The 24,964-nt window shown below is 43.4% G+C and overlaps 1 non-coding gene across 1 annotated transcript; it reads left to right on the top strand.

The window, feature by feature from the left end:
• Positions 1-14,341: 14,341 nt before the first annotated feature.
• LOC142858094 (U6 spliceosomal RNA) lies at positions 14,342-14,449 on the top strand. The gene has a single exon (XR_012911973.1). It is a non-coding gene; the product is annotated as a U6 spliceosomal RNA (small nuclear RNA).
• The last annotated feature ends 10,515 nt before the right edge of the window (positions 14,450-24,964 follow it).

Here is a 24,964-nt window from a genome sequence, read left to right as displayed (position 1 = left end):
CACCCTCAGGCTTTGAAAACTTGAACTTTCCCTTCGGGTTTATTTAATTATTCTTAGCACAAGTAGACTGGAAAACCTTAAGTGCATCACTGGGGATAGAGGGATGCTGGGAAGGGGTGGACGAGAGGGTACAGACATATGAACTAACCCTGTCACACAATGTATTAAAGTATATGCAAGAAACAGGAAGAAGGTACAACAAAGTGACAAAGTCCATAGGTTCTTGAGAACAGTGTGTTGTGGAAATTACTTTGACTATGTGAAGGTGTGTTACATTGTTTATGTTGCATTTATTTAACTAGGTAAAGATGTGTTGCATTTGTTTTATCTTGCCTGCCAAAGGCACCTGATTGGTCTAATAAAGAGCTGAGTGTCCAATAGCTAGGCATTAAAGGGATAGGCAGATCTGATGAGCAAAAAGAATAAATAGAAAGAGGAATCTAGGCTTGAGAGGAGAGAAAAGAAAATAAGGGAGAAAGAAAGGGAGATGCCTGGGCCCAGCCAACCAGGCAGCTGCTGGCCAGCCAGACACAGAAGAAGCAGAACAAATAGGATATATAGAATTAAAGAAAGGTAAAAATCCCCAAAGCAAAATATAGACGAAGAGAAATTGGTTGAATTAAGTTATAAGAGCTAGTGGGCAAGCATGAGATAAGGTCAAGTATTCATAATTGATAATATGTCTCCATGTCATGATTTGTGGGCTGGTGCTCCAAGAAAGCCTGCTAAAACAGTGGGCAGTAACCAGCCAAAGGGAGACATGGGTAAGGGAAACTGCAGGCATGGATGTCACGTGCAGAGAACCAGGAGTGGGAGGGCTGTGGCCAGGGTGAGCAACAAGGGCACTGTCTAGCTGTCATGCTTTTGAGTTCATGTCTCCCAGTGCTTATCAATCCATGCAAGGCACATCCTAAATTAAGAAGTGATATGCTAAATTGTGTTCCTGTTAAGTTACTCTTGTGGCTGTTATCAGTGATGTGGCAGAAGACAGGGCCCATGGCTGAGGGCTGAGGAACTTGCTGGGCAGTTATTTCAACAGCACCAGGAAGGGAGCCATCAAGGAGTAAGGTCAGAAAGTTGCTGTAGGAACACCAAGCAGGGAATGAACTCTAGACTGCTTTGTGACTGAAGTCATCAGGATTTGACTGATAAAAGCACTCAGACGCATTCTGGAAGTTAAGAAAGAGTGAAGGTTTGTAAACTTTGAGTATCAGTGATAGTCACAAATAGTAATGTCTACAAGAGGGACTGGAGAGATGGCTCAGCTGCTACAAGAAGGTGCTGCTTCTGCAGAGGGACAGGGTTCAATCCCAATAGCTAATAACAGCCCGTGACTCCAGCCCCAAGGGATCCAATGGCTCCCTTGGATATATACGCATGGGTATATGTGCATATGTCTACATATATAGCTATATGTGTATACATGGTATATTTAGTGCTGCCTATGGTCTTAGACAGCCACAGGATCTTGGGACAGATCTCTTGCAGGAAAGAAGAGACAATCATCACATAGTGACCGGAAGCTTCAGTTCTATCTCTACTCTATGTCATTCTCTGTCATCTGCCCTTCCTGTCTAAAATGGCAGGTCTCTACTTCCTTTCTTTGCTGCTTAATCATATTGTGAAGACTTTTTTTTATCTCGGGTGCAAAATAACTATCTTATAATTTTGGTTACTTCTCATTCATAAGTAAAATTATTGCTAATGCCATTGCCTTGACTTCATTTGCTGATATTTCAGCCCCAAGCCCTATTCTTATATTTTTGGCTGGGAGCCTAGCCTTTTATAGCTGTGCCGTATCTCCAGCCCTCAAGCCTTATTCCTTAAAACCTAACCTATGGGGTCAGAGGATGGATTTGGGTGGCAGAGTGTCTACTTAGCATGACCAGGCCCCTGAGTTGGTCACCAGAATATGAACCCTGTCAAGGTTATCATTTTCTGATGAAGTGCAGCAGTTTCTGCAGTGTTGCATGCTCTCTTGCCTTGTTTTGGTAGCCTTGGGGTCAATTGTCTATGCTATCACCTTGAAGTGGTGGCTTCCCGGGGAGCTTACAGGAGGGAAAACCTGGGATTATCTTAAAAGCTTGTATCGTCCAAATAGGACTGATTATTTTTATTTTTGAAAACCCTGTAAGTCAGTTGAATGTGGCAGATAAACCTGAAAACAAAATGAAGAGGACAGGCCTTAAGAGATGTGCATCTTCACAGAATAAATACGAGTTAGAGTTTTGTGCTTGGCTAGGCAGACATCCTCCATTCGACTGCCCCTCCCTTCAACACCGAGACCAGCACATCACGCTGAACACAGATAGCAGCTACCCAAGGGCGCTGAGCCCTGAGCAAAAGCAGTTCTCTATCCATGATAAAGAACAAAGACGAGAACCCAAAACAGTCCTAGCCCCCAACTGCCAATAGGGCACCCCCAAAATAAAAATGCTAAAGGGGGAACCTCGAATCCTGATCCAACCCTGTTCTGCACTCTGCAAAGCCCCTGACAGACGCATGTGCCAGACTAATTGAAGCAGCCCCAGAAAATGCCAAAAACTGGATTCCTGTGCTATGTCTACCTGCCCACGGGAACGAGAGTGGAAGTCTGAATCTAATTACACTTGCATTTTGTTGAAACAAAGCCCAAATAATCTCCAACAAAGAAAATAGCCCAGAGTTACCACCTCTTAATAGTTACACTTAATATACTTCACAACTCATCTAAACAAACCAAGAAAGTGAACTCACTCTCAAGGAAACGCTAATTTTGAGATAAATCCACACATTGGAGTTAGCAGATACAAGACCAGCAAGTTGGCACAGTGGTTAAGACGGTGTGCTGCTCTTGCAGGGACCCGAGTTCGGTTCCCAACCACCTGGAAGAGCTCCAGGGCATACAATGCCCTCTTCTGTTCTCCACTGGCACATGCATGCATGGGAACATGCCTATACACAGGCACACACAAGTACATACAATTAAAAATACTGTTTAAGAAAGTCATTATTGAGCATGTGTCCAATGAGGTAAAGAAAAATTCATTTATAATATATTAACACAAAGAAACACAGTGAAGATGTAGAAAATATGAGAGAGAATCAAATGAGAATTCTAGAGTTGGAACTCATAAAATTATCCTATTTTATAGCCATTGAAATCTTATAAACACATAGCTCTAATTACTGGCAAAGAGTAGTGTAAGAAGTACTTTATTATACTATGAATGATGCTATCAAACACAGAATCTCTTTGTTCAATGGTTTCCTGAGACATGAAACATACAATCACATGACCTACCCATTCTATTCTTGGGATTTCCCCAAGATAAATGAAAATATATGTTCCTTCAAATTCTTCAGTGTTCCCCCTCACAACATTAAGAGGTAGAAACCACCTAACTGTTCACTGGCAGTGAATCCATGGAAGAAGGTAATTTATCCATACATGGGAAGTCACATATGAGTCAAGTATGATGAATGTCAAAAGCACTGTGGTAATAAAAGAAGGCGAGCATAGAGGGAAAACGGAAAATTGTAAACACTCTGTGTCTGTCTCTATAAAATTTTAGGAAATGCAAAACCAAGTCTTGCTGACCAGAGTTTGGTGCAGGGTCTGGGTGTTGCTGGGAATCAGAGTGGCTCGGGCTGCAAGAAGGCCTGAAAACATTTTATGAGTTATATAAATGTCCTTCAGCTTGATATGGTAGTGACCTTACTGTGCATGCATTTGTCAAAACGCATCAAACTGAACTTTAAGTGAAGCAGTTGGCTTTGCGTAAAATATCTAATAAAACTGAGTCTTAAAAATACATACTGGGAAGAAATTCATACTAGATTGGGAATCGGAGCAAAGCAGGAAAAAAAGAGGATAATCAAATAACTTAGAAGCCGAGTAGAGTTCAGGAAGAGAGAAAACACAGTCACCTTGAGAAATAAGTGTATTCAATATTTAATCTGAGTCTATTGGGTTCTGTGTTCTTCAGAAGTGCAGTAAAAATGCTCCCGTCTGTTGCCAATTTCCCATGTAATTGATGGATAAAAGTCGTCTTGTGCATGGGGCTCGATATTGAATGAAATAAGAAAAACAAGCTAAGGTCAACTTCTGTGATTCCAGCAAACAGAAGCTCAGATCAAAGTAATGCTAGCTGCATACACTATCTCCCTAACGTGGAAATCGCCAGGAGGCGAACGTCTCTCTGTAGATTGGACTGGAGGTTTGAGGCAATAGTACCAGCTCTGAGGTGGCCGTGTGTATGTGATAATTATATGGGTGTAGATGTAAGAGCTGTGAGCATAAAATTTGGGGGTCTTAAATGTGAACACGGATGAATATTGACTTGGGCAATGTGTCAATATCTCAAGAGGGCTCTTCCAAATGTTGACCCTGGCTGACTGGTCCTTCTCCATTGAGTGTGGTGAGTGCCAGGACAGGGTCTCTGAAGAACTCTGTACTGCGCTGTAGAGGCGTGACCAACCAGATGCTCTGTTTTCTGTCCAGTGCTAATTAGCACATTAGCCACACAGGTTCTAGTCTCTTCTGCAGCAGAAAGTGCCTCTGGTGGGCTGGTTCGGATCTTAAAATTCTCAGATAGGACATTCATCTGACACAGAATCCACTGGGCCAATCTAAGCTTCTTGACCATACACTTGATAGGATTCTCTGGGAGGATTGTCACTATTCTCCATAAAGCCAGTCCGAATCTCGCTCTACAACTGCCCGTTCTTTATTTCTGGGTGAAGGAGAAGACCCTGCTTCCAGACATGCCTCTGAATACACAGATTCTGGCCTATTAGAAATTCCCTAACCACTCAGCTCCTTTCTACCCACAAAAGAATCGTCTCGGCCCTTGGAATTGTTGGACTCTTGGAGTTGCAGAACTGGAAGAACTGCCATGCAATAGTATAAGATAAACATCTCTGTGTGTGTGTTTGCGTTATCAAGGACTTAATTGCTTTTTAAATGTGATAAAATTGAAAAAGAACATTTACTCATCTTGGTAAATAAGATATTTTGGAAAATGTGCCATTTTTACATTTCTATTTTCTGTTTTTTTTCCAGTTATGAAACTCATCTTACCTGATTAATAGAAACTAAACTGGAGTCAGAATAAGAGAAAGAGGTTTCATTATACATGGCAAAGGAGGGTGGCAAGAATGCAGGAATTGACAGAGCCTCATCCAGAATCCGGGAAGAAAGAGGCTATGATAATTGCAGCATAAGCAAGAGACACAGAGTATATGCATGTACATTTAACCTGGTTTAAATATTACATGACACTTGCATGTATCAACTGTATACAGGCAGAAGCATCAGATGGTACCCTGTTAATATCATAAATTATGAGTCTACTCCCATCAATTAAGTACTGAAAATATTAATAAAATTCCAAGAGAAATAAAATGGAATGTATTATTCCTTAGTGAACATGGCTTCGGTATTGTTTCTTTATGTCATGTATTACTCTGCTTTTCATACACTAGGTAGATTAACTCTCACAGCCTCATGAGCTAGTTATTGTTCATCTCTGTAGAGACAGAGAGAAGAAAAAGCCAGAGGAGAAAGCGAAGAGAAGAGGAAGGAGGGGGATTGAGGCAGGAAGAGGTGTTAACAACCTCCCCAAGGATAGCACAGATTTTCGCAGACAGAACTGAGATTTCAACCTGGTAATGTGACTCCAAACAACACCCTATGACTAAAGCCCTCTGTTTATTGACTTTGTGGCTGTTACAAAGGCCAGTTAAAAGTGTGAATCAGCTGTGGTCTTATAAAACAGGTTTTCTGCCAGCAGGGAACAACATGGACATGCCAAGGCCTTTCTCACCCCTTCTCACTGCCCTAGGACTCTGGAGGATTTAAGCCTTCATGCTACAAGTCATCAAAAAGTATTAAAGAGGACCCTTAGATCAGACCTTAAGGAGCAGCTGGCAAGTGCCACTCCGGTGAGAGGTGTTCCCCGCTATGTCCCCACATAATTTTCTCTGAGCAATTGATTTTAAGGGTACATCAACCCCCCCCCCATATATTTCTCTTGGATTGGTGGGATATGGAAATAGGCAATGGAAGACAAATCACAGTCAAGGAGACTCAAGTTATAGTTCTTTCTCTGGAAACAAATGACCTTGAAAATTCCATTTTTCCTCCTGGGCCGAGCGAGATTGACTCATCTAGAACATGAAATCTGTCCCATTCGTTTGAGCAGAAATTATTGCTGGAGTGTCTTTTATGCAATACACATAAGAAAATCTTCATCGGGTGAAGAACTCCCGGCCCTATGGAAGTCACTGCCCATGTCAGAAGAGGAGGAATGGGGAAGAGGAGGGGTGGGGAAGAGGAGGGGTGGGGGAGATGAAGGATGGAGGAAAGGAAGGGTGGAGAAGAGAGGGAGTGGGAAAAAGGAAGGGTGGGAAAGAGGAGGAGGGTGAGGAAGAGGAGGGGTGGGAAACAGGAGGAGTGTGGAAGAGGGGAGTGGGGAGGAGGAGCCCTTTGTGCTGCCAGAAGGTATCTCATTGAGTGTGGGTTCTCCTACTTCAGTTAACAAAGAAAATTCCTCATAGACATGCCTAGACACTTGTCTCATAGATGATTCCAGATCCTGCCAAGTTAATCAATATTAATCATCACAGAGACTAAGGCACAGTTTTGTTTAAGTGACAATATGTCAGGCGGGGTCGTAGTCAATTCTCAGGATACCACCCTTCTGAGAGTTACTGATCTAGGAACAGTGTATATGGATTTCATTCAGCCAAGTAAGATGGTTCTGGAAAATTATAGAAGAGTATTCCTCCCCAATGGAATGAGAAGGTCACAAGAATAACCCTCTCTTTGTTTTACTTACTCTTTCCTCTGTCTCACTGGCTGGCCACTCTTCTGACCCCTGCCCCAGGCACAGTCCCATGAAGAGCTCATATTTAGCGCTGCAATCACCACCTGGAATGATTAGGAGAGGACAGGAAAATCCTAGGTACATCTATAAGCTTGAGGCTATAGCTGCTGTAATAGTCCAGAAACTTCTGTAGTCATTGGTAGAAGACAAAGCCATATGGTTGAACTCTTAGCCAAGTTATTTTTACTTGAGCTAAATGCATTCGTAGCTCACCCAAAATATTTTTGCAAGACTTCACTTTCCCTTTATAAGCAAGGAAAGATCACATCTAGTGAACTCTGGAGCTATTGTTTAGAGAGGCCCATCTCTGAGGTCCTCAGGACTACAGATAAGACTTTTAACATGAAAGAAAACAATCAGCCCAAGAGGGACCCCCCTTATCCCAACTAGAAACTGAGGTACACGGCACCATTTTCCAGCATGCTCCTCCCCCCAGCAGCATAGTTATTTCGTGTCTTGTGAAGCATTTCCTCTTTATTTATGTGATTAGTAGACTCTGTCAGGGACAAAGATGGCAGAACAGGATGTAGTTCTTTGCCCCCTTCCCTCTGCGTGTGTGTGTGTGTGTGTGTGTGTGTGTGTGTGTGTGTGTGTGTGTGACTGTCTATCCTGGGTTAGCAATACTTTCTATGTAGATTGGTCTGACCTTGAACTAGTGACAATCCCCCTGCTTCAGTCTTCCACGAGCTGGAAATAGTGCTGCGAGACAATATATCCAACTAATGACCGTTTTCAGGAAACTGGGTCAAAGGAGATGCTAAACTCCACGGCTGTGCTCACACCGTGGAATGTAAGCACGTGGCTTTGGAGTGGACAGGGACAGGGCACAGACAGCCAGCAGGTCCCCATAGATAAGAGATTTGAACTATCCTTTAACTGTGCCAGGTGGCTGCTACTGGAAGAAAATGTCTCTGAAGTTAGGAACTACAGGGGACTGTGGAGACATTAGAAAGTGTTCATGATGTACAGCCATCCAAGTTGAGTAGCTACTTGCTCAGGAACAATTTTTTTTTGGTAGATTAGAAATTGCTGAGGAAGCATGTGCTAAATTATTGACCACCTGGCAGGTAAAGGACACGAGGAGCCCAGTTTCTGATGAGGCTAGAAGTGTTTTTACATATGACATTGCAGAGAGGAAGGGTCTGATGAGGTGAGATAAACTCAGGGAGGATTGAGCAAGTACTGGCGGGAATCTCCCAAACCCCAGCTCTGCCAACCGCCTTCTGAGAGGCCCGAGAGATTCAGCCAATTATTCCAATTGTTTCGGGAAGAGAGAATAGCGCGGCATTGCTCACACTTGGGGAAACACACAGCAAGGGAGACTGGGCTGGGGGAGTGGGGAAGCAGAAGAGAGTTAAAGGAACCATTAGGAAGAAATGGACGCCTCTGTTTTCACGGCAGCAAACGTCAGGCATAAAGACTAAAGAGGAAACCTCTAGCTCTATTCCTGGGATGATCTGGGTCAGGAAGAATCCTACCTCAACTGCTTGAGGAAAAATTCAGAAAGACAAATGCAACCAGACAAACTGCACGAGGGTGGTCAAGCCTGGGGAAGCTCTCAGTTCTAAGCTCCATGTCTGCCCCGGGTGAGCTCCACCAGGAGGGAGTTCATGTCTACATAGGAACGGAGGGAGAGGTTTGCTGAGTGGTTATATCCATCATCTGTGACTGGCATTTGTTCCCCACTTAGCAGCCATATCAATGAGGCCTCTCCTCTATATACTGAGTCTAAAAAGAGCCTTATGTACCACCTTCCTCCACACACAGCTTCTTTGTTGTTATTGTTGCTGCTGTTACAGATGGGGTAATGCTGAGCATAGAGCCCAGAGCCCCATGGATGCGAGGCAAGTACCCCACCCTGGGCTATTACTACACTCCCACCCACTCTGTACATTTTCATACAGATAGTCTACTTTTTAAAAAAAATCCCTGCATATTTAACTTACTTTGCTTCTTCAAGGACCTTCATGAATATTCTAGATTATATATTCCCAGAGAGATACCACCACTCCTGAGGAGGTGAAAATTGTTTCTTGAGTATATTGAGAAACCCTTGATATTGCAATGTTTTGTGCCCTTGCAATGAGCCAGCATACATAAATAAATGTACCGAGTCTGTGTTATGAAAATTTCCAGGATAGGGTGTGGGGGGGGGATTTTAGGAAAAAAATTTAAACTTCTTATAGATACACAATTTCCAAAGTCTGGAGAAACTGTTAAAGAGGAAGCCTCCTACCAGAACACCTGATCCCAGAGTCGTGTCCAGAGCAGCTTGTGAGCTGCAGGGTCTAGTCTCATAGGCCATATGCTGCCCTGTCCTGTGTGAGCCAAAGGACTGTGTACAGACAAACCAAGCGGGATGAACACGCGCTGCCCAAGTGCAGGAGGGGTTAGTTACTTATTAAGAGGCCCCTGGTTCTCTGTTGAAACACAGCTGGGAGACAGTTCTCTGTAGGCCTCTGGGAGGCCCCGACAAGATTATTTGCAGATAATCTCAACAGACTTTTTGTGGAGTGACAGCCATTTTAGATAAAAACAGTGTCTGTCTTGGACAAAGGGGGAATTCTTGTTTCTTGACGAGGATAGTGAAGATAATGTCTTCTCCAGGGCAAAAGTGGGTCACATTTACTAGAAGCTTCTTTGTAAGACTGGGGTTTCCCTAACCTTGACATTCCTTGGCTAGTATAAAGTGACTGGTTCACACTATGTGGCCACACCTATTGTCACATCCCTCTGTATTTCACATAGGTCACTGAGGGAGAATGACCCAGCATGAATCTAATGCCCTTGTGTCTACTGGGGTCTCGTCTTCCACTAACATCTGTGAGATGCAGGAAGGCAAACTTGTTGGCAAAATCTCCCATTCTTTGTGGTCTAGAACAAAAAAAGAAAACAATTTGTCCCTTTTTTGCTGGAAGGAGGCAGCAAGTTAGTCAAGATGGTGGAGGAAACTCTCTTTCTTTGGTACACAGTCTCCTGCCATCTCAGAGAAGAGTAAACCATGCCCCGCAGGCCTGCATCTAGGTCTACACCCAGGTCTACACCCAGGTCTGCATCTAGGTCTGCATTTAGATCTGCATCTAGGTCTACACCCAGGTCTACACCTAGGTCTGCATTTAGGTCTGTATTTAGATCTGCATCTAGGTCTGCATCCAGGTCTGCATCTAGGTCTACACCCAGGTCTACACCCAGGTCTGCATCTAGGTCTGTATTTAGATCTGCATCTAGGTCTGCATCCAGGTCTGCATCTAGGTCTACACCCAGGTCTGCATTTAGGTCTGCATTTAGGTCTGTGTTTAGGTCTGCACTTAGAATGAGGAGGTGGAGAAGCGACAGTTCTGTCTCGGTCAAGCTTGCCATGTGGCAGAACACAGGCTGACACAGATGTCCCTCCCACTCAGTTTTGCAGAACAATTGGGGAGCAGAAGGCGAGTCCCTGTAATTGTAGTGAGGGCAGAGTGGAAAGGTCGGCCCCAGCTCTGTGCGGTGTCTCCACTTCATTAGGGTGAAGGGGTACCTGTTAGTTCCTTAACAAGTTAAATTTAGACAGAGAGAAAAAGATAAATAAACAAAACCAAATCCCTTTTGTATTTTAGGTGTCCCATATGGATGAATGAGTTGCGGGCCTTAGATCTGGGAGTGTGGCTTCAGTGGTAGATGGGGGTGTCATGTACATTATGTTGGTAGGTTGTTATGTGCTGGCGGAGCTCGCTGAGAAGCTGACTCTCAAAACAGAGTTTGAGCAGCTCCCTGTCCCCCATTTCAAACCCCAACTATGTTTGTCTAACATGTCCTCCAAGATGCCTTGTCCAAGGACAAGCTGGACCACTAAATCTGTGACGTGGGAAAACAGAACAGCAAGACAACCCGAGAGCAAACTCACTGACCCTGAAAACAAGTAGAAGGGAAACCATTCCCAACAGAGACCACTATTATTTATTCTGCAAACTAAAAGTGGCAGCACTAAGAATGGGAACTGCAGGTTCAACCGTGGGAAGTTCAGCCATGGACAGGAGTCTTAATTGAGAGCTCTGGCTGGTGCTCCAGTTCCCCTGGTCGATTTCTGCTGCATGTTGGTAAGCCCCCAAGGATGCTGGTTTTGCATGCGCTCCCAGCCAGGCTACTCCATTCAACTCTGCTGGATGCTGTGAGCTCCTGATTCTCTCTCTCTCTCTCTCTCTCTCTCTCTCTCTCTCTCTCTCTCTCTCTCTCTCTCTCTCTGTCGCTTCTGTCTATGCTGCTTGCTTTTATTCTTATACTTTTGCTCACTATAGACTTAACTCACTTTTCAAAACCAAAATCATGGCTATTATAGATCATTCTCCAGATTATACAAAACAGGTGACATGAAAGAAGAGAAGGCAGAGAGGAGACCAATGTAGAAGGGACCCTTGGGCACATCCAAAGTTTATGCTGATGGACTTACTAAGTACTTATTACGCTAAAACTGATTTTGAAAGTCTCCAACAAAGGCTGAGGAATTGCACACTGCTCAGTCTGAAAACTATACTATCCCAGTGTGGTGTGCATGCCAGATATCAGGCCCCACTCTGTAATACACTGATACCATGTTAAAAAAAAATGAGCCAAAACAATCCTTTTCCATGGAGTAGAAACTTATTGGGTATTTGGTCCAATGATGTGAGAAGTAACTACTAAAGGAGGCTGGTACCAAGAAGTGGGGCATTGATTGAGTAGTTCCTGGTCGTCAGAGCTTGTTTGTGGAAGGAACGTGGAAGAGTTTGCAGCTTGAAAAGCCAAAGATGCCACAGATTGCCATAGGAGAGCACAATGGGCCCTTTTGGTAGGAACTCAGGGATCAGAATGATGAAAAAACGTGAGCTCTGAAGGCTGCGATGGTAGGGCTTCAGCAGACGCTCGCTCTATCAGAAACTGTTAGCTGGAAGCAGCTGGAGATGAAGCAAGTGGGTAAATGTGGCCAGAGCCACCTGCAGCTTCAGAGGAAACTGAGCCCAGAAACACGCAGAGGCATCCAGGAAAAGCAAAGAGTATTGCAGGCTGCTCTTCACAACATCCAAGTGCTATTTGCAGCTCAGCATGGGGCTTTTAAATGAGCAAAGTCTGGAGAGATGGTGGGTATGGTGTGCACTCAGAAGTACTGTGTCCTGTCTTCCCCACCTCTCCTTTCGTGCTCCACCATTGGCAATGAACATGGGCTACCACCACGGCAGCAAAACAGGCAAATCAAATTAGAAGGTGAGTAGGAGCAGGAGGCTCCCCACACGCCAGCAGTGGACTCTGCTCAGCAGCTGTTCCCAGTCCCTCAGCCACTGGGAATGATTGAATCATGGGGTGTCCTAGCCGCAGATCTGTGCCTAACAAGGGGAATAAGCAAACGTCATAAATGAGGATTTGGCTCTACGTGTCACCTGGAGCAACAGAGCAAATGGTCTCCACAATCTATCAGCCACTGTGCAAGGAGATGTATGTGACCACTGACAGCCAATCCGTCACATGCTGCCTGTTCTAGCTGCAAAACCGCGGAGAAATGATCTATCTCGGGTCACGCTGGCCTGTGATTTTGACATTACTGGCCAATGACCATGCAGAATAGTGGCCAGGCAGTTACCTTTAATAAGAACGGCCTGAAATCGAATCTAAAGATGACAACTCATGCCCTTCAGAGAGGCCCCTCCCAGACTGGGGGACACATCTAAAACTATCCAAATGCCAGCCAGCAGGACATCTATGCATTCTTGTTGCTTGTATTACCTGAAGTAAGATAGAGAAATGTGTGTGGTCACAGTAGCAGCCTCTCCTTCCTTCCAATGCATGACAGGCTTGCAGCAAAATGAAAAAAAAACCTAATTATCCCTCAATGTTATGCAAAATTGTCTATAAGACTCCATCCAATCACACTACCTCTTTATTAAAAGTGATTTCTGGAAGTTGAGTATGTGGTCATTTTGGGAGTGTTGTTTGTTTGGTTTTTATTTTATTTTATTTTTTTGAGACAGAGTCTCTTTGTATAGCTCTGGTTGTCCTGGAACTTGTTCTGTAAACCAGGTTGGCCTTGAACTCAGAGATCTGCCTGCCTCTGCATCCCGAGTGCTGAGATTAAAGGTGTGCGCCACCCCTATCCTCTGCACTCATTTCGTTTTTAAATTTTTCTATATATCCAAAAGTTCTTAATAATAACTGTGTACTATTTTATATTTTTATTTATTTTTATTTTTTTTATTTTTTTTATTGATAAAAGGAAAAAAAAAAACAAGTTTCCACCTCCTCCCAGCCTCCCATTTCTCTCCCCCTCCTCCCACCCTTCTCCCCCTCCTCCCACTCCTCTCCCCCTCCCTCTCCAGTCCAAAGAGCAGTCAGGGTTCCCTGCCCTGTGGTAAGTCCTAGGTCCTCCCCGCTCCGTCCATATATAGGAAGGTGAACATCCAAACTGGCTAGGCTCCCACAAAGCCAGCACATTGCGTAGGATCAAAACCCCATGCCATTGTCCTTGGCTTCTCATCAACCCTCATTGTTCACCATGTTCAGAGAGTCCAGTTTTATCCCATGCTTTTTCAGTCACAGTCCAGCTGGCCTTGGTGAGCTCCCAGTAGATCAGCTCCACTGTCTCAGTGGGTGGGTGCACCCCTCGTGGTCCCGACTTCTTTGCTCATGTTCTCCCTCCTTCTGCTCCTCATTGGGACCTTGGGAGCTCAGTCTAGTGCTCCAGTGTGGGTCTCTGTCTCTATCTCCATCCATCACCAGATGAAGGTTCTATGATGATATGCAAGATATTCGTCAGTATTGCTATAGGCTAGGGTCACTTCAGGTTCCCTATCCTCAGCTGCCCAAGGAACTAACTGTGGACCTCGGCTTGGGCTCCTGGGAGCCACTCTAGGTTCAAGTCTCTTGCCAACCCTAAGGTGGCTCCCTTAACTAAGAATTGTGCTTCCGTGCTCCCCTATCCAACCTTCCTTTATCCCAATCCTCCTTTTTCCCCAAGTTCCCCCCTTCCTCCCCTTCTCCCTTTTCTCTCCCCATCTCCCTTTACCCCCATCCCACCCCACCCCCAAGATACCAATTTTCTCCCCGGCAATTTTGTCTACTTCCCATAGCCAAGAGGATAACTATATGTTTTTCCTTTGGTTCACCTTCTTTCTTAGCTTCTTTAGGATCACCAATTGTAGGCTCCGTGTCCCTTATTTATGGCTAGAAACCAATTATGAGTGAGTACATCCCATATTCACCTGTTTGGGTCTGGGTTACCTCACTCAGAATAGTGTTTTCTATTTCCATCCATTTGCATGCAAAATTCGAGAAGTCATTGTTTTTTACCGCAGCGTAGTACTCTAATGTGTAGATATTCCACACTTTCTTCATCCATTCTTCCATTGAGGGGCATCTAGGTTGTTTCCAGGTTCTGGCTATTACAAATAATACTGCTATGAACATGGTTGAACAAATGCCCTTGTCATATGATCGGGCATCTCTTGGGTATATTCCCAGGAGTGGTATTGCTGGGTCCAGGGCAGCACATATACTAAAATTGGAATGATACAGAGAAGATTAGCATGGCCCCTGCGCACACTTATATTTTTATTTTTGAAAATATATATTATTTTAAAGTTTCTAGGTTTAGTTATTTCATTTTATTTTTTGAGGGTTTTGCATGCATGCATGTGTGTAGGCCACATGCATGCCAAGAGCTCATAAGGCCAGAAGAAGGTATCAGATTCCCTGCAACTAGAGCTATAAATGGCTGTGAGCCACCAGGAAGGGGCTGAGAACATAACCCAAGCCTTCTGTAAGAGCAACAAATGTTCCTAGCCACTGAACCATCTCTACTGTCCCTTGTATACCATTTCAAGAAAACTATCTGCTTTCAAGAGTAGGGTGGGAATTGAAGGGGAGAATGAGGAATTCGATCACAGCAAAGAGAAAACGATTTCTTCTGCCAGGATTTCAGATGCTAAGCTTAGAGACCTGTTATAATTATAGATTTCTGTCACCTGTTCTGAAAGTGTTGTCACCGTATCTCTTTCAGACCGCTGATCTCTGTGGATAGCATGCCACCTTGTGAGGACTTTTCTGCCACCATGCCTCCTCGCATGACACACTAAGACCCCCTAAGACTATGTGCCAACATGAACCTGCCCTCCCTTATTTCTGTCAGACACTGACTCATAGGCTTGTGAGAACAACGAACTCAACAGCTTAGTCATGGATGGGATCTGCCTTCTACTGGGGTTGACTCTTACTTTATACATTTCTCTACTTTCCTCAATTGGAACAAATCATTTTAAGTGTAAGTAAATAAACGCATGTAAGAACCTGCATTCTACCAGCATGCATATTGTAGTTGTTGTTTTCTATGGGATCAAAACCCTATGACCAAGGCAACTTACAAAAGGAAGGGTTTACTTTGGGCTTATGGCTCAAGAAGGATAAGAATCCCATCACCATAACAACAAGAAAACATGGCAACAGGAATGCTTTGGAGTGTGCATCTCAAACAGCAAGCAGGTGAGAGACAGAGAGAGAGAGAGAGAGAGAGAGAGAGAGAGAGAGAGAGAGAGAGAGAGAGAGAGAGAGAGAGAGAGAGAGATCAATCTAGGAATGGAGTATAGTTTTTGAAACCTCAATGCCTACTCCCTAGTGACACATTTTTCTCCAGCAAGGCCACACCCCCTAAGTCTTATCAAATAGCATCACCTACTGGGAACCAAGTATTAAAATGCATGAGAATGTGGGGATCATCTCATTCAAATCACCCCATTGCACTCCCTGCCTCTCAATAGTCTTGTGGTAATAGCATAATATAAAATGTATTTAGCTTAACTTCAGATGTTCGCATAGTATTGTAGTCTCAATGCCATTTAAATTCCAAAGTTCAGAGTTTACCCCGAGACTCAAGGGAATATCTTTATTGTAATACCCTGTAAAATCAAAGAGAAAACTGCATGTTTCCGACATCTAAAGGCACAGACTATACATCACCATTCTGAAATGAAGGGATTGGGACACAGACGGAAATAGTGGACAAAAGCCAGATTAAAATCTGGCAAGACAATTTATCAAATTGATTAGCTTTATGTCCAGTGCCAAATGGCTTCTGCCCTCATGCTAAGGGCATGCTACACCACACTCACCCACTTTTTAATTTTCTCATTGACGAAATAATTGCACATGTGCTACTGAATACACGCATAACGTATGCAAAGTACAACAATTGAATCAGAACAACCAGCCCTTCTAGCTCTCCATCGTTGACCATCCCTTTGCATTTAGAGCCATCAAACCCCTCTCCTCCAACTCTTTATGAAATATATTGTAAGCTGCAGTAAACGGTTGCCACCCTATTGTGCTATAAAATAATAGTGTCCTTGGGGTTTTGTTTAGATTCCAAAGCGGGGAGGGAGTCAGGGGGTGACAAGGAAGCTACTTTAAAGATTTGATGATGTTTTATCAATAGGTGGTGTTGGGGAACCAGGGAAATGCCACCATCCGCTGTCCTTGTACTTACTCTTCATCCAAGATGAACCAACAATACTCCAGTGATGTTAAAATGACACCCAAGGCCTTTGAATATGACTTTGAATTAAGCTTTGAAATTTTTCCTAGCAACACATTTAATTAACTGGGATACTTGGTTTATATTAAATCCGTATCAACTAATATTAAAAACATACATATTGAGGCTTAACAGCTTCAGGGGGCTCAGGATCTGATTGTAGTGTTATTCATTGTCATACACAGGTTCACTGAATCTCCACAAATTGAGCATCAGGGACTCTGCACTACTGCTACAGATTTGGAAATCAAAGTGGGAGAAATTAAGTCCTTGTGTAACCACGTTTATATTCAGAGCACTGTTTAGAATGGGTTGTAGGGAGGTCGGGGTGTTTCTTTATTGTTTATAGCACGTTCCTGTCTACCTTGAAGGTTGGTAAGCCAGTGCAGGATGACCACAGGGATATGTGCTATGCAGTGAGCCTTGTGGGTAAAGCTCAGGGTAGTGTCAAGGACCATCACAAAGATGCAGGAGCTGAAACTAGAGGGAACAATGGCAGGGCAAGATCTGAAAAGGATTTCATCAATACTGAGATGGGCCAGCCATCACACAGAGGACTTGGGGAGATTACAGGACAGGGAGAGTACAGGTAGAAGTAGGGAAAAGGACAGAGACATCCCTTCAATGTTTCATCTGATGGAAGTATCAAATAATAATGCATGTAATCTCTTCTATAGAATTAAAATTTCACGATGCAAATCCACTAACAGAACGCTTGACTATTTTGGTTAATTTTATACCTTGCCTTCTCTCTCCGCAATCATATATTGCTACCATCCATCACTCAATGTCTTCAGTAATAGTTTTATCATGCCCCAAATATGAAAAGATTGAATTGGAGAAGGAGCAGAGGCTGTGAAGAAGTAAATTGCAGATCGAGGATTCCTCCTTGAGCCCCACACTTCTGTCAGGAAGTCTTTACCTCTGGGACAATGCATCGGCTAGCCACATAAATAACCATGAACCCCACCCCTTCTCTCTCTCTCTCTCTCTTACACACACACACACACACACACACACACACAATGGATGCCACCATATTGATTTGGGACACATGCTGGTTATAAAGGCTTCATTTCTGGGCCCATGTCAACCTACAAGAACCTCAAAATATCATAAGCACATGGTGCCGCAAAGCACTGACACTCACCCACCAGCTTTCTTATTTGACTAAATGGACACCCTTCAGAAGGCTGTCCGAGATACAGATAACTCTAATGTTCTCAGCACCAATTCTAGATTCTGAATGCTAATGTCCCGAAAAGCCCAAAGTCCAAAGTCCTGAATATCACTGTCACCATGATGACAATCCAAGAGTTGAAACCCTCAAAGCTAAACTTTCCTACTCTACAAACCACTCAACAGGAAAAGGGGGAAGAATCCATATGAGAGAGACATCAGGTATCTGAAGAGTTGAAGCACCCATCCCCAAACGAGGGAAAGCATTCACATTCGGCCTTTGTCTTTCTGGGTCTATGCTACCTCACGCAAAATAATTTCCGGTTCCATTCATTTACCCGTGAATTTCATAATATCTTTCTTCTTAGCAGCTGAATACAGTTCCATTGTGTATATGTACCCCATTTTCATTACCCATTCATAAGTTAATGGATATCTTGGCTGCTTCTATTTCCTGGCTATTGTGACTAGGGCAGCAATGAAATGTGAATGGCCGGGTTTATCTACAGAGGGCTATAGAGTCCATTGGGTATATGCCCAAGAGTGTTATAGGCAGATCGTACGGCGGCTCTATTTATAGCTTTGTGATGGAAGCCCACACTGATTTCCATATTGCCTGTGCTGGTTGGACCCCTGCTTGCAGTGAATTAGACTACCCTGTTCCCTAAACCCACACCAGCATTTTTGCTTTTGCTTTTGTCTCCTGTTCTATCTTAGTCATTCTGACTAGGATCAGATGAAATCTCAATGTAGTTTTAGTTTGCATTCTCTGATAGTAAAAGATGTTGATCATTTTTTAATGTTTCTCAGCTCTTTGTGCTTCATCTTTAGAGAACTTTCTGATTTGTTCATGTGTTATACCCAATGTTTTCTATTATGCCGTATGTGTAACTTGGGTTGTCTGCTTCCTTGACGTTTAGTTTTTGAGATTTTATTTAGTCTAAACTAAACCTTTGTCTGTTGAAATAAGGGCGGCTGTCTGCGTCCCCGGCACCCGGCCTCCCCCATGGCTAGCTTTACCCGAAATAATTACACGGAAACTGTATTCTTTTAAACACCGCTTGGCCCATTACATCTAGCTTTTTCTCGGCTAACTCTCACACCTGGACTAGCCCATTTCTAATATCCGTGTAGCTCACGAGCTGGCTTACCAGGAAAGATCTTAACCTGCGTCTGCCTGGAGTGGGAGAATCATGGTGACTCACTGACTAAGCTTCTTTCTCCCAGCCTTCTGTTCTGTTTTCTCCTCCCACCTATGTTTTAACCTATGAGGGCCAAGCAGTTTCTTTATTGCTTAACCAATGAAATCAACAGATAGAAAGATGACCCTCTCCATCATTTGTCAAATATACGATAAAGAGTCCCACCTCCCATTCTATACCCTGCTGTTCTGCAAATTCTAATAGGTCTTAATAAAAAAAAAACAGAGTTAGATATTGGGGTAAATGCTGAAAGATCAGAGAAATAAAGGAGCCAGCCACTAGATATACTTTTACTTCTGTTGAATCCTCAGACCAAAAGGGGCAAGATCCTGTCTCCGTGAATCCTCAGATTGAATAGGATGAGCTCCTATCTCCCTGTACCTTGTATTTTTTTTCTTCCCACTGCCATTTCCCTTCCTGTCTCCGCCTCCCTAGTGCTGGGATTAAAGGCAAGCATGTGACTCCCAATTACTGGGATACAAGGTGTGAGCTACCACCACCTGAATCTATTTCTCTTTTGAATGGATCAATTTCATGTATCCCAGGGTGACATTGAACTCACAGAGGTCCACCTGTCTCTGTCTCCCAAGTGCTGAGATTAAAATTGTGTGCTAACTGCTTGGCCTCTATGGCTAACTAGTGAGGCTAGTTCCACACTCTGATCTTCAGGCAAGCCTTTATTTGTTACAGCATAATCAAAATAATGCCATGCCTCTTCAGTTGACTTATGGTATAGTTTACTATATAGAAGCTTTTTAGTTTCATGAGGTCACGTTTATTATATTGTTGCTCACAATGCAGTTATGACTACACTATCAGGATTCTGTACAGAAAATTCCTTCCTGTCCCAATAAGCTCAGTATATTCCTGACTTTCTCTATTATAGAATTCGGGTTATGAAGTCTTAGACTGAGATCCTAAATCCATTTGGAGTTTAGTTTTCTGCAGGGTGAGAGATAAAAATCTTAGTTTTATCTTCCATACATAGCTATTCAGTTTGACTGGCATCGTTGTTGAAGATCTTATTTTATTTCTTATACATATTGCTGGTCAGTTCGTAAAATACAAGATCACTGCAGGAGTGTAGAGGTATACGTGGGTCTTCAGTTCTATTCCATCAATTAGCAAGTCTGTTTTGATGCCAATGCCACAATGTTTTTTATTAACATACATGCAGTATAACTTGGAATCTGGGATGGTGATACTACCAGCTTGCTGTTTGTTTTGTTTTAATTGTTCAAGATTGCTTTGGCTATTCTGGATCTTTATATTACCACATGAAATTTAAGATTATTTTTGCAATTTCTGTGAACGAATTGCATTGGAATTTTGATGAGGATTGCATTGAATATGTTAATTGCTTTTGGCAATACAGCCAGTTTCACAATATTAATCCTGCCACTCCACGAGCATAAAATGTCTTTTTACCTTTTGGTTTCTTCTTTAATTTCTTTTTTCATTTTCTGAAACTTTTGAATTGTACAGGGATTTCACTTCCTTGGTTAAATTTATTCCAAGATATGTCTGAGGCTATTGTCAAGGGTAGTGTTTCCTGCTCCTTTCTTGTTTGTTTCTATGTTTGTCGTTTGTATACAGGAAGACTACTGGTGTTTGTGTATTAATTCCATGCCCAGATACTTCTCAGAAAATGTTTATCAGATGTCGGAGTTTTCTGGTGGAGTCTTTGGGGTCTCTTGTGTATAGAAACATACCATCTGCAAATGAGGATACTTTGATAGCCCTTTCTATCTCTTTTATTTGTCTTATTGCTTTAGCTAAGACTTTGCTGTATTGAACACAAGGAGGGAGAGTAGAAATTCCTGTCTTATTACCAATTCTAGAAGAGATGCTTTGACTTTTTTTCTCCATTTAGCATGATGTTGTCTATCGGCATCCTGTATGTTGCCTTTATTATGTTGTGAGAAAACCCTAAGAAGTTAGTAAAGGGCAATGTGGGGATTTCAGGAGACAGGAGATAGACCGCTGTGGTATAAAGGGTTAAAGGGAAATAATGGAACAGGGAAGGTTAAATAAGGTAGAGGAGGGAAAGGTAGGGGAGAGGAGGGCAGGGGGAGGATGGCAGGGGAGAGGATGCAAGAGAGGGAGGGATAACTGTCACGAAAGACATTTCAAAACAGTCCCATGGAAACCTAGGCTAACAAAAAGATTATTTAATTTCTTTTTTCATTTTCTGAAACTTTGAACTGTACAAGGCTTTCACTTGTACAATTCAGTTGTACAATTTTTACTTGAAAAAAAAAAGCCTAGTGCCAGGAACTTATTGGAGTTTTTGGCCCGTGAGGTTCCATAGACCTCCAAACATTGCAGGCTATTGACAAAGCCCTCGGCTACACTTCGTAACTTGACGGTAAGACCCTATTGCTGAAGACAACACATAGTTGAGAAATCAAGCTGGCCCTCACCTGGAAGCTTCACCCCTCCTGACTAAGCTTTCATCGTGCTGGAAGGTGGCAGAGAAGAACCGTCATTACCAATCCTCTCCACCCGTGAACCCTATGAGCTGCTGTCACACCCAACATGGCAGGCAGGCCCATTCATGCATTAATAGCATGAATATCACAGGAGTAGCCAACCGCTCTCTGGTTGGATTTAAGAGCCACAGGTTGAAAGCCACACCTGACACCAATTTTGGATGATGACCGGTGGCTAGACAGGTCATCATCTCCAGGGGAGAGCATACGGCAATCACTTTGCTAATATTACAAAGACTCCAGGAGACTTACAGTTATACCTAGAGATGAGCGTATCACTCAACCCTTATCAGAGAAGTTTCTATGGCCAATAGGTGGGAATTTACACAGAGTCCCACAAGAGATCAGCATGAGCAAACTAATAGATTACAGAGAGTCCAGTCCTAAATGGAGCATCTGTGCAACACGCCTCCTCCCCGGGCTGAAGGATCATTGTGAAAGAGGAAGGAAAGCTGTTTCAGAGCCAGAGGTGGTAGGTGAGACAAAGAGGTGGTGTTTTAGGATGCGAAGAGCTAGTCACTCATATGAATTCACAGTGATTGTGACAGCATGCACCAGGCCTGGGCGAGCTCAAACTAGAAAATGTCTCAACATGGAGATAGAAGTAGCCTTGAAGTCCTACCACTTGCTAAGAAACTATTGGCAGTAAATTATTGTTGAAAGAGAGAGGGTCTGTTTTCTTTAAAAGTATAACTACTGGTAGGTCTACCAGTCCCAGAGGAAGACCAAGAATATGTGGGCAGCACGAACCATCCTTGGTAGATTAAAAACAAAAGGAGGGCTTGATTTGGGCGGGGAAGGGAGGAAGTGGGTCTAGGAGGAACTGGAGGAGATGGTGGTTATAACCAAAACACGGGATACAAAAATGTCAAAGAATTAATAAAAACCCAGAAAATAAAAGAAAAATGAAGTACCTTTAGAGAGAGGGGGAGAACAGGCTGAATTCTGGGTAGGGAGTGGTGTGCTCTTAGTGCCATGCCAGAGAGTTGCTTCAGGTTAGACAGAACAAACACCTGGAAATTCACCAAAGCATTATTTGAGGTGTTGTGCAGGAGTGTGTGGAGAGATGAGTCGGGGTCAGTGGAGCACTTAGGGTGAAGTCCTCATTTAGGGTGGGTGTCACCATTCACCCTCCAGGCAAGGGAAAGAACAAACACGGGCAGTGACAGGGTCTCTCTGAGAGCTGGCATGGTCTTCTTCTGCTTCTGGGGATTAGGATGTCAGGCCCACTAGCTATGGACTCCAGGATTTATGCCAGCACACCCCCTCATCTATTTCAACTCATCTTTTTTGCAAATTGGATTTCATGAAAGTGTATTCTTGTAACGTTAACTGTTTGGAGCATAGAAGCATCAGACACACATCCGAGTGCTGAAACACCCTAAGCTGTGAAGAGGTGTCTCTCCTGTATGTCTGCATTCGTGAAGGATGGGATGCTCAAACTCCGGGCTCTTTGAGTTTGGCCTGTGTGTTAGGGTTTGGCCAGTCTTGTCTGAAGGCTTAGATCGCTATCATGGTCATGTGCATGGTTGCAATCATAAAGTTGCATGTATATAATGAACCACGGCGACACGGATTTGCACATTTTATCTTTTTACTCATTTCCTTACAAATATGGCTTACTTACTTGTAACTGCTCTGCTCGTGACTGGGTAGCTCAATATTCATGCTTGCAAAAAAAGTCTCTTCTTATTCCCCTCTTTGTCTGGTGAAGTAATCTATGAAGTATTGAAGTTTTATATGTTTCTTACATAAATATTCCTTCAATAATATAAATAAAAATCTTTAAAGAGTGCATACTTTTCCTGGAATCAAATTTTCAGTATTTTTAAATAGGGGATTTATACTTTTCAAGATTTTATCTTTAGATCTATGCTGTTTCAATCTGTATCTTCCAGGATTACGGCCTACACTCAGCTCTGACAAGCTACAATTATTTTCTTAAAAAAAAAAATAGGACAGCGCCTGTGGGGTTTTCTTCTGATTACAAGGGACAACATATTTTTTGTCAATAAACCTACTTTTCTTTCTGTGAGTGATTTTGCTACTTTGCTACTCATAAATCAGTGTTTCAACTTGGCAGAGTGTGGGTGGAATCAATACAGCATGTGTAGCTTTGGCTGTTCCTCCAAAGCAGGCAGAGGCTTGCAGGGGCTCATGGTCTGCATCCCCTCCCTCCCGCGCCGCCTCTTTTACAAAATAAAATAGAGTTAGTCAATACTTTGGGTTCGGTGGAGCTTTCCAGTGCTAGAGAGAGTGATGGCAAAAACAAACCAAGAAAGGGCAAAGCAATTAGAAAAAATAAAGAAAAAGGCACTCGGTGGTCTATTATTAAAAAAAAAAAAGGTTGTCATTTTTACATCTCAATGAACAACATAATGTTCTCTGTGTAGGTATATGTTTTCTCCAGAGGAACAGAACCCATACAAGAAAGACAGTGGGGGTGAGGGCAGATGGGATTTTTTCTTATTGTGGAAATTGACTCCTAAGATTGCGGATTTTGGAGGCCCTGCAGTATGTAGTTGGCAGAGTCAAAGGAGAAAAACATAATGTGAGCCCCAGAGTTCAAAGGCCTGAGAACCTGGACCGCTAGCTGAGGGCCAAAGAGCCGCATCCCAGTCCCGGGAGACGGTGGCTCTGCCATTCTGTTCTCGCCAAGTCCTCAAAGTGTTGACTCCTGCCTGCGCTGGAGAATGTGGACCTTAACACAGTCTCCTTACACAAATGCTGCCAGGTTTCAGAAACACCCTTGCACACACGTGCATATATAGCACATATTCTGAACTAGTATTTTATCAGCAAGCTAGACATCCCTTAATGCGATAAAAAGTATACGATCACTGTGGGATTCTAAGAGTTCTGATACAGTCCACAAAAAGGTCTAGCCTCAGTTCAGCCTTACCTCTCTTACCTATTTCTTTGGCCTGATACTTTAGTGTGTGTGTGTGGCTTTGGATAAAGCTAAAATCACCAGTCTATGAAGTGAACTGACGTGTGCCTGACAACTGTGCTTGCAGCAGGCAAGTCTGAAATACCTGACCTTTGTCTCGGAGAGCCTCGGTTTCCTGTCATGTTAGGGCTGAGCCATATGCTGCCAACCACACCTAGTAAAGGTGCCAAACATGACATTGCAGGCGGTGGGTCAGGTGTTCATGCCACAGGCACACACATTGGAATACATGCATGTGAGAACATGTACATAGGAATACAGGCTAAAAGCTATCCTCTAAAGAGTGCGTATAGCCTCTTTAATACTCGCTCATTCAAACTCGCCTAAGTCAGTGAAAACTTCCTTTTGCTGGATAAAAGAACTTGCATCCGAATTGGCTAAGACAGTACCCTGTACCTGGCACATTTCCCGCTTCCGGGTACTTTTCAGTGTTGAATTCCCTTTACCCCAGGTCATGGAGGCTGATGGAGCAAGTGAGTATACAGAGAGGAAGCAGACAGTTCTCTCTCTCCCTGGGAAGGTAGGTGGCGATTCGTGCAGACATGTTCCCCTAGCTCTGCAAAGCCACGTGACTTCTCCCAGGTACTGTAACCTTCTTGTCCCCCCATGCTTTGATGATCCCGTGTCCCCTCCCCTGCTCCAGTGAGTCCTTCATGGATGTCTGGGTTCAGCAGTAGCAGTGTCTCCTGCTCACAATTGGGAACTGCCCTGATAAAGTGGAGGCCGTGCGGGTGCCCCGAGGC

Source organism: Microtus pennsylvanicus, chromosome 9 (assembly GCF_037038515.1).
Source record: "Microtus pennsylvanicus isolate mMicPen1 chromosome 9, mMicPen1.hap1, whole genome shotgun sequence".
In the NCBI taxonomy this organism is placed as follows: Eukaryota; Metazoa; Chordata; class Mammalia; order Rodentia; family Cricetidae; genus Microtus; species Microtus pennsylvanicus.
Note: the sequence above shows the minus strand (reverse complement) of the source record. Positions and strands in the feature narration are given on the sequence as shown.